General features: G+C 42.4%; 1 pseudogene; it reads right to left on the reverse strand.

The window, feature by feature from the left end:
• Window positions 1-2821: 2821 nt before the first annotated feature.
• LOC105988332 lies at window positions 2822-10435 on the reverse strand (annotated as a pseudogene).
• Window positions 10436-10953: the final 518 nt, after the last annotated feature.

A 10953-nucleotide genomic window follows, 5' to 3' on the forward strand; every position in this document is an offset into this window, starting at 1 on the left:
AGAGCACTTGCCTTGCATGCATGAGGCCCTGGGTTCGATTCCTCAGCACCACATAAGCAAAAAGAAAAAAGCCGGAAGTGGCGCTGTGGTTCAAATGGTAGAGCACTAGCCTTGAGCTGAAGAGCTGATGGACAGCGCCCAGGCCCAGAGTTCAGGCCCCACGACCAGACCCTCCCACCCACCCCCCAAAAAAATTGCTAGTTTCTGCCAGGCGCCAGTGGCTTACGCCTGTAATCCTAGCTACTCAGGAGGCTGAGATAGGAGCACTGTGGTTCAAAGCCAGCCCGGGCAAGAAAGTCCATGAGATTCTTATCTCTAATTAACCACCAGAAAACCAGAAGTAGAGCTGTGGCTCAAGTGGTAGAGTGCTAGCCTTGAGCTGAAGAGCTGAGGGACAGTGCCCAGGCCCAGAGTTCAAGACCCACAACCGAAAAAAAATTGCTAGTTTCTTTTCTTTTTAATATTCATTGAATTTTGTACATTAAGTGCTTCAACTATTTAATTTGAACTGATGACAGTGAAGCATTCAGAAGTAAACATTCACAGACCACCAAGTGCTTTCATTTTTCTAGTATAAATTTTATAATTAATTATAGTTTATGCTAAATAATCATACTGGTAGAAAACCTTATTTGTTTTTAGATTAAGTATAGTCTCAAAATCTTTATTAGCAAGTAAAAATATAATTTTCATTTGTACTATCATAAAAACAACTTCAGTTGTCAATTTATCTACTAAAAAAATATTTCAAAGCCTAAATGCAAACAGAATAAAAGTATACGATTCTGACTTCAATTTACATTATTATAATTGTTCTCCCTGGCTCAAGAATTACTTATTTTTCTCTAAAGAAACTATTTCTTGCTAGCTGCTGGTGGCTCACGACTATAACCCAAGCAACTCAGGAGCTGAGATCTCAAAGCCAGCCTCTGAGCATCAATCAACCACCTAAAAGACAGAAATAGAGCTGTGGCTCAAGTGGTGGAGCATTAGCCTTGAACAAAAAGAGGCTCAATGACAACACCCAGGTCATGAGTTTAAGCCCTAAGATGAGAACAAAAAAGAAACAATTTCTATACTATCAATCATGAATATCAACACATAATCAGTAAAACTTCTCTAAGTTTCTAGGCTCCAGTCATCAGAGAAAATATGCAAAAAGAATAATTTATTTTATTTAGGTGCTAGTGATGGTTACTTTTAGATCTAAAATTGTATGCAATTTTCTTTAACTTGAACAAGTTATTTATATTTTTTGTATTTTAAAGTTATTCACAAATTAAATAAAACAAAGAAACAAGAAATCAAATGATGGGCTGGGAATCAAATGACTCAATGGTAGAGTGCTTGCCTTGCATGCATGAGGCCCTGGGTTCGATTCCTTAGCACCCCTTTAGCAGAAAAGGCCAGAAGTGATGTTGTAGCTCAAATGGTAGAGTGCTAGCCTTGAGCTGAAGAGCTGAGGAACAGCACCCAGGCCCAGAGTTCAGGCCCCACAACCGACAAAATAAATAAATACAATACAATACAATACAATGCTGGTGGCTCATGCTTGTAATCCTAGCTACTCAGGAGGCTGAGATCTGAGGATCATGGTGCAAATCCAGCCTAGGCATGAAAGTCTGTGAGACTCTTATGTTCAAGTAACCACCAGAAAGCCAGAAGTGGCACTGTGGCTCAGAGTGGTAGCATGCTAGGGTTGAGCAAAAGAGCTCAGGGATAATGCCCAGGTCCAGAGTTCAAGACCCACAACTGGCAAGTAAAAAATAAGAATAAATAAAAAGGGCATTGGTTTCAGGTTTGGATGGTAAACATTCCAATTCAATTCAATTATTAAAATCATATGCCCTGCAACTGCTTTATTCTGGGTTTAGATATAATTTTTTTCCTTTTTTTTTTTGCTGTCCTGGGCCTGAGCACTGTCCCTGAGCTTCTTTTGCTCAAAACTAGCACTCTACCACTTGAGCCCACAGTGCCACTTCTGGCTTTCCAGTGGTTAATTGAAGCCTTTTCTGTTTATGTGGAGTCTTGCAGACTTTTTGCTAGGGTTGCCTTCAAATTTTTATCCTCTAGGTCACAGTCTCTGTGTGTGCGTGTGTGTGCATGCACGTGTGGATTTTTTTTGGCTTTTCAAACTTCACTTTTTATTTCCAAATGAAATAAAGCACAAGCAGCTTCATTCATCCCTGAGTTCTTATTCTTGTGGACCTGACTTTTTTGTGGGTTTGCTACTCTTTGCTTCCTAGTTCTTAGAAAGCTCTGGGAATGTAGTCAGGTTCTTAGGGGAAGGGCAGGCAAAATGAGCAGAGATGGGAGGGATGGGGAGAATGAGGAAAGGGGTGATACCAGTGAAGAAGCCCCAGCCTTGAACCTTAAACTCAAGCAAGAATATGAGGAAGCTGAGTTTAAGTCCCAGTACTGGTGTGCGTGTGCATGCACACACACAAAGCAATTTAGGTGAAGCCTCTGTTTCAGAATGGTATGAAAGCAGTTAGTATGGACCATTAGTTTTCTCCACCTCTGCTCCCACTTCAGGAACTAAAGGATAAACTAAAGACAGAATTATCTATCTACTGTGTCCCAGGCTTCTTTATTCAAGAACAAAGTTGAATAACATGGGGATTAAAACCAAGAGCATCATTGAACTTCACCTTCCCTCTAACCACTTCCCCCCCAGGACCACCCCCCCCCTTTTGTGCTTCCAATTCCTTCCTTAATGAATGAAGAAGTTAATCCCAAAAGCCCTAGCACAGACTCCAGGCTCTCCTTCCCTAGCTTTGCCATTTTCTCTGTTCCCCCATCTCTAGGAAGGGCAGGTATCTCAGTTTGGATGCATGGGGGAGCCGTGATGACAGGGACAGGGCGAAAGGCTTCTGCCTCGGAGAAAGGGACAGAGTACAGTGTAGCAAAGTGAGGGGTCCCGTAGCCTGGGGTTCCAAAATGGGGCCTTGGGGTCAGAGGAAAGGCTACAGTCCCCCTGGGAAAGGAGGTCCTGCTGCCTCAAAATCCTCTCGTTGGGAATAGTCACTGCTTGATCGTTCGCCCTTCCGGCGCCGGTTACAGAACCACACTCGGACCACCTGGGAGTTGACAACACAGGAGAAAGTGACATTAGACCATAAACTCAGGACTTGAGTCATTCCCCTTAGGCCAACAGCCCTGGAGTGGTAGGACGGGAGCCCTACCACTCCTTCCCTAAGCGGGGAAAGAGAAGGTTAGACACAGGGCCAGGGCGTGGGGCACTCCCATCCTTCTCCAGCCTGAGCTGCTGAGCAATAATGTGGATCAGCTGCAGTGTGGGTTTGGGGCACTGCAGGAGCATGCTCTCCAGGTTGCCTCTCACAAGGTTCTCCATACTCGTTTGCTTTCTCTCATGGGCCTGCACAAGGGTCTCTGCTTTGCATATCTCCTGAAGGTTCTCATTGTTATCAGCTTCCTCCACCCACTTCTGCAGCAGGGGCCTCAGCTTACACCTGTTCTTGAAACTAAGCTGCAGAGCCTCAAAGCGGCAGATGGTGGTTTGACGGAACACCTTTCCTAGGAGAACCCCCAGGGTGAGCCCCACATTATCCTGGGTATATCCCAGAGTGATCCTCTTCTGCTTCTGCAGCTTGGCAAATTGCTCACGTTCTTAATGCAGATCCTTGCTGTCCTCAGGGTTTTGCTCCTGCTTCTCCTTCTCCAGCTTCACAGCATCAGTGTGGGCAGTGCAGGGCCCAGGGGAAGCCCCCTCGGAGTGGCTCTCCACCCCGGCTCCCACCTCACCCTCAGGATGAAAGGGCTGCACTCCGACTTGGGGCACTAGGCCCACTCCAACTTGAGGTCCACAGTACGCCACTCCTCCATGGAACTCAAATGGCAGAGGGCAAGGAGCAATCCCCCATACCTCAGAACCTGGTCCAACCCCTGGCTCGATTCCAGGTCCACCAGGAGGGCCTTGGAAGCTCAGCCAAGTACGCTGGGTCCACCCAGCCCGGCTCTAGCCCTCCAGGCCCGTCGCCCCCACCTCCTGGTGAGGGCGAGAAGGGGAAGTCAAAAGACAGGTGTCCCGGCCATGGGGGAAGAAAGGCACCCCAAGCCCGGGCCCTTGAAGAAATTGCACGTGTGCTCTTATCGGTAATCTTACTTACTCGGGAGGTTGAGATCTGAGGGTTGTGGCTCACAACCAACTGGGGTAGGAAAATCTGTGAGGCTATTATCTCTAATTAACCGCCAAAAAGCTGGAGTAAAGCTGTGGCTCAATTGATAGAACACTAGCCTTGAGGAAAAAAAAAAAGATCAGGGACAGTATCCAAGCTCCTAGTTCAGGTCCCAAGACGAGCACAGAAAAGAAAACAATTTATGAATCTTAATAGCCTAAAAGATAATGTTCCAGATGTCAAATTCTCAAAAACCCGAACTAGCCTTTTCAATCTGATTCCCCACCCTTCCCCTCTATTCAGTCTGTGTCCCCACCAGAGTTTCTGCAGCACTTCCTTTTGCATACTCTGTATTTAACACTGTGAACTTTGCATCTCTCTGCTTTGTGCAGGATATTCTATCTATAAGGAATTCAAAGCTCCTTCATTTTTGACTCATCCATCTTGTACATATATATATATATATATCTATGTTAGATAGCTGTATATATATATATATACAGCTATCTAACATAGATGTATATACTTTTATATGCTCCATTTCCCAAACCAAGTCACCTGGCTAAACTTGATATCAACAGGGAAATTAAATAAAATCTGTAATAAGGGTCAAAGTTGGGGCTGGGAAGGTGGCTCAGTGGTAGAGTGCTTGCCTTGCATGCCTGAGGCCCTGGGTTTGATTCCTCAGCACCACATAAGCAAAAAGAAAAAATCCAGAAGTGGCACTGTGGCTCAAGAGGTAGAGCGCTAGCCTTGAGCTGAAGAGCTGAGGGACAGCGCCCAGGCCCAGAGTTCAGGCCCCACAACCGGACTCCCCCCCAAAAAATAATTTTATGTCTTTGGTTTACATTCAGTTCTCATTTTGTTTTTCTCAAGATATTCTCACTAGTAGAAACAACCTAGCTGGACTCTGGTGGCTCACACCTGTAATCCTAGCTACTCAGGAGGCTGAGATCTGAGGATTGTGGTTTCAAAGCCAGCCTGGGCAGGAAAGTCTGTGACACTTTTATCTCTAACAAACCATTCAGAAAACTGGAAGTGGCGCAGTGGCTCAAGTGGTAGAGTGCAAGTCTTGAGCTGAAGAGCTCAGGGACAGCACCTAGGCTCAGAGTTCAAGCCCCATGACTGACAAAAAAAAGAAAAAGAAAGAAAAAAAACAATCTAAAATCCTATAGGTCATTATTTCTAACTCAAAGTCTATGATCTGTGAATAAAGCTGTAGTCTCTTTCTTTCTTTCCCCTTCCTTTCCTCAAGCTTCCTATCTAAGTTCTCCAGTCTGAACTATAATCCTACCTCAAGGCAACAAACTCTATATTGGTTCTATGTATGTATCATCTTGATCTGGTGAGCTATAAAGACTTTATTTACCTTCCAACAGTCAATGATGGGATCCAGACTGGGTAACTACAATGAAAGAGAAAGAGATATATACTTCTTTTGAAGTTTCTTTGGGTAGAAGTTACTGGTGACTGAAGGTACAAGCAGCCTTGAGCTGGGTGTCGGTGGCTCATGCCTTTAATCCTACCTACTCAGGAGGCTGAGATCTGAGGAGCACAGTTCAAAGCCAGCCTGGGCAGGAAACTCTGTGAGACTCTTCCCTCCAATAAACCACTCAGAAAACCGGAAGTGGTACTGTGGCTAAATTGGTAGAGTGCTCTTCTTGAGCTAAAGAGCTGAGGGATAGTGCCCAGGTCCAGAGTTAATCTTGATTAGGGCCAGATTTGGCCATCTGAGAATTCTTTCTGCTTCGCTGTTCTCTTGGCTCTGGCCTTAGATCAATCTAAAAAGCATATCTTTCTACCTGCTTCTTATCTTCAGAAGATTGGGGAGCCCAAATATCATTTCACATATGAGGCAGTCACACTCTCTAAGCTAGTAGTTATTTTATCAAAATGAAGTCTACTTCTCTTCTATTTGATTCCTGTCATCTTGTGCACCAATGACCACACCCATGAATCTTTTTGAGCCATGCAACGCATTGACAAAATACTACACATCACAAATCTGATGACTTCCAACATTCTCATTTTCCCTATGTACCACTGAAGATCAGCAATGGCTTTGCTCTAAGTGGTTCTTATTCTGATACATCCATAAAAGAAGCCACTATTTAGAATATTATTTTATCAGTGACAGAGAGAAGACAACAAACATGGCAGAGTAGGATCCTAAAGCTTATGCACAACATATAATTTCTCACATTTCATTTACTAACAAAACTGGTCATTTCATCAAACATGATAATAATGAAGTAAGCCAACGTGATTTCCTTTTACAAGAGAAGTATTTGTATATAATATAATCAATTACATATTAATTCCTACTTGTGAAGCTCACACTGAATTTTATCATGTTTCCTTTCTATGGCTCTTTTTTTTAGCTGTTAACTGTATCCAAACCAGCTTAATATATAGTTTATATACTCTTCTCTCTAACTTTAATGAATAAACTATAAATGTTACAGTTTGACATGTTGTTTAATATTTAGTGAAATTTATATTCTGTACCTCTAATTTGTTAACATTTCCAAAGACTTCACTTAGCTATCCATAGTACTGTCATGTGCAGAAACAAGATCAATGACAACACATTAACTTGCTAGATTTTACTTTCTTATGAATAATGATATTTTATTCACTTATTATTTATTAGTCAAATAATTACTTAAAAGTTATTGCATTATCATTCAAAATAAAATATTGAAGAAGAGATATCATCCAGGCACTGGGGGCTCACACCTGTAATTCTAGTTACTCAGGAGGCTGAGATTTGACTATAACTGGTAGCCAGCCCAGGCAGGAAAATTCCAAGACCCTTATCTCCAATTAACTACCAAATAAAGCTGGAAGTGGAGCTGTGGCTCAAGTGGTAGAGCACTAGTCTTGTACATGAAAGCTTAGGCAAAGGGCTCAGGGCCTGAGTTCAAATCGAGGACCATTAATTAATTAGCTAATTAATTAACAACAAGGTCTCTTCTACCTTGTAATTTATTTACTGACCTATCTACACTTAGTATTTCAATATTCTTTGTTCATGTCTAAGGACTTTCTGTCTCTGTAATACTATGCTGATCTTTAACAGCCATACTCTTTACCATCATCTTATAAGATGTCAGAAATTATTAATCTCTCACTGATTTTTCTTTTTATTGTTATATACCTACTACATTGGCTTTCTTTCAGCACTTTTTTTCTTTTACTGTTAAAGATTTTTAAAGTCTCAAAGCCATTTGTCTCTCCAATTAGAATATTCTGGGCTGGGAAGGTGGCTCAGTGGTAGAGCGCTTGCCTTGCATGCCTGAGGCCCTCGGTTCGATTCCTCAGCACCACATAAGCAAAAAGAAAAAAAGCCAGAAGTGGCGCTGTGGCTCAAGTGGTAGAGCGCTAGCCTTGAGCTGAAGAGCTGAGGGACTGCGCCCAGGCCCAGAGTTCAGGCCCCACGACCGGACCCCAAAAAAAAAAAAGAATATTCTTCCTTAAAACAAAACAAAATGGGGAAGTGGCGCTGTGGCTCAAGGGGTAGAGCACTCACCTTGAGCCCAAGCCCAGAATTCAAGCCTCACAACCGACCAAAAAACAAAACAAAATGGGTTATCATCCTTTTTTTTTTTTTTTTTGTCATTCTTAGGGCTTGAACTTTGGGTTTGGGTTTTGTCCCTGAGTTCTTCAGCTCAATGTAGCACTCTACCACTTGAGCCACATCTCTACTTCTGGTTTTCTGGTGGTTAATTGGAGATAAGAGTCTCATGGACTTTTCTGCCCCAGCCAGCTTTGAAATGTGGTCCTCAGATCTCAGCCTCCTGAGTAGCTAGGATTACAAGCGTGCGCCAACTGTGCCTGCCCTCCAACTTCTTTTCACTTAGGTTTCAACTTAAATAACTGCAGAGAGATTCTTGTTTACTCTAAGTAAAGCAACCTTCTCTACGTCTCTCATGTGATTTTTATCTCATTGTATTTTGCCATCACTATTTAAGACTATTGAGTATTGATTATCGCCCCCAATTAGCATGTAAGATAATTTTAGCATGTTAAGATAATTTTCTTCTTCATTACTATATTCCTGGTGGCTAGAACAATGCCTAGTACGGAGTAGGTACTTTGTAAAAGGTCAGGAAGTGAATGGAAAAAAAGGTACTAGGCTTCATAAAATTCATGTCATATCACCTTTTTACTAATCATACATTTTGTGATGATAATGGTGACGATGATGATGTATATGTCGTATCTCCTCTCCCACTCAGTGTATGTTGGAATCCTCAGTTGTCTGGACCTTGTGACAGACCTCTTCTCAACCTTTTCTTGCTAAACAATCTCATTGATTTATGTGATTCATTTTAAACTAGAGTCCTAAATTTATTCTTTTACTTATTGTAAAGGTGATGTACAGAGGGGTTACAGTTATATAACTAAGAAAATGAATACAATTCTTGTTGAACATTATTACCCTCTCTCATTTTCTTCCCTTATCTCCCTATAGTGTTTGGTGAGTATCATTGTTGCATTTGTTCATTCTGTGTCTCACCATTTCTGTGATCCCTCTTCCCATTCCCAAATCAGATAAACTTCTCTAAGTGGTAGAGCACTAGTCTTGAGTGAAAAAGCTCTGGGATAGCACCTAGGCCCTGAGTCCAAGCTCCATAACCTACCTAATTTTATTCTTCCAGTCTTACTGGGTAACAGTAGCTCATGCCTGTAATCCTGCCTACTCAGTAGGCAAAAATCTAGGATCAAGATTGGAAGTCACCCGAGGCAGGAAGGTCTGTGAGACACTTATTTCCAATGACCTTCCAAAAAATCAAAAGTGAGCCTGTAGCTTAAGTGGTTGAGTTCCAGCTTTGGGCACAAAAACTCAGAACAGCACCTAGACCATTAAGTTCCAACCCTAGGACAATCTCTCTCTCTCTCTTTCTCTCTCTCTCTCTCTCAATATTTCCCTCTCAATCTCTCTCTCTTCAATCTCAATTACTCTCTCTCTGTCACACACACATTCTTACAGTCTAGTTTTCTATTCTGCCCTATCAAAAAATCACTGTATAAGTAGACATTTAGCTGCTATTCTCTGATTTTATTTCAATAATTAACATCAACACCCACACAGCTAGTCACAAGTGAACCTCAGAAATTATTCTTTTTTTAAAAAATATGTTGGTAATCATTACTTTATTATTTTACCTATTTAAGTGACTTTATTATTGTTATTGTAAAGTTGACATACAGAGAGGTTCTGGTTACATAAGTCAGGTACTGGGGATGGGAAGGTGGCTCAGTGGTAGAGCGCTTACCTTGCATGCATGAGGCCCTGGGTTCGATTCCTCAGCACCACATAAGCAAAAAGAAAAAAGCTGGAAGTGGCGCTGTGCCTTAAGTGGTAGAGTGCTAGCCTTGAGCTGAAGAGCTGAGGGACAGCGCCCAGGCCGAGAGTTCAGGCCCCACAACTGGACCCCGAAAAAAAAAAACATAAGTCAGGTACTAAATGCATTTCTTTTTGAGCAGTGTCACTTCTTCCCTTGTTTTCTCCCAGATTCTCCCTCTTGACCTCTTTCCCTATAAGTTGTATAGTTAGTTCATTTTCAATATCATATCTAGTATGTATCACTGCTGCATTTGTTCACCCTTTGTCCCACCATTTCTGTTCTCTCTCTTACCCTCCCCCAAACAGATAAATGTACATACAAGACAAAAGGTATAGAAATCAAAAGCAGTGACAAAGGAGAATTTTTTTAAGAAACAAAGTAAAATATAACTTTTTATTTCCATTTCTTGGAGTTCATTTCCATAAACACCATTTTATATGAACATATGCTCACGGGTATCTTTTGTGATCCTCTCCTAAGAATATCCTCTTTTGGTCTCATTATGTGACTGTCTAGAGCCCTGTATAATTTGTCTAAGTGTGTGTGTTGTTGTTGTTTTGTCTTTTACCATCCTGTGTGTTTTGAAATTATTCTTAACTGTTTTGCTCACTTCCTAAATGTCTTTGGAGTCTTCCCCCCCCCATCATATTCTCTGCATTATTCCAGGCTACTATTCTCACTTGCATGAACTATTGTAATGGCCTCTTTGCAAGTAGGTTCATCTTTCATGTTACTCATCATTTATCCATTCTTTATGGAAAAGGAAAATTGTGGAAGCTTCTGTTTGACCAGCTTCCAAAAGTTCTGCACATAAAACCTTCTATAAGTGGCTCTGGGCGCAGATGTGGTCCCCAATCTGACCTCTCCAGTCATGCTAGACTTCCAGGTCATTCGGGAGCTTCTCCCTTTTATGGCAATCATATCTGCTCCACACATCTGCATCTGCGATTTTTCACTTAGCTACTGTCTGCTTTAAGCTAACTTTTTCAGAGGAACTGTCTCCTACTCTTGTTAGTTCTCTACCTGCTGGATCACTAAGGGATCTGCGGGGGATCCGATTATTTGTTGTAATGTAACCTCAGGTGTCCCACAAAGCCTGTTCTACAGAAAGTTCTGGAAGAAATCGAATGAAGGTAGTGGACCAAAGTTATTTGTAGGAACAAGACCATATTAAAAATGCAACTTCTAGAAAGGTGCCACTGGCCCACACCGAGAGTGCTGTCATTGGCAGACGGTGGAGCAGAAAGGAGGGCATGCTGCAGTTCTTCGTGAAGATAACTATTCAACAGAGACCATAGCTTCATGCTTAACCTCCACTCTGTAAACCACAGGCTAAAACTGGAAGAAGCAGCTGCTGTCTCCCGAAACCACAGCTGGCGGGTGACCTTGGCGGCTGGAGACCCGACCCGCCCTCCAGGCGCCGGGCTCTGGGCCCGCTGGGGCGCCGCGCAGCTCCCTCG

This window comes from Dipodomys ordii, unplaced genomic scaffold (genome assembly GCF_000151885.1).
Source record: "Dipodomys ordii isolate 6190 unplaced genomic scaffold, Dord_2.0 Scaffold48, whole genome shotgun sequence".
Classification (NCBI taxonomy): domain Eukaryota; kingdom Metazoa; phylum Chordata; class Mammalia; order Rodentia; family Heteromyidae; genus Dipodomys; species Dipodomys ordii.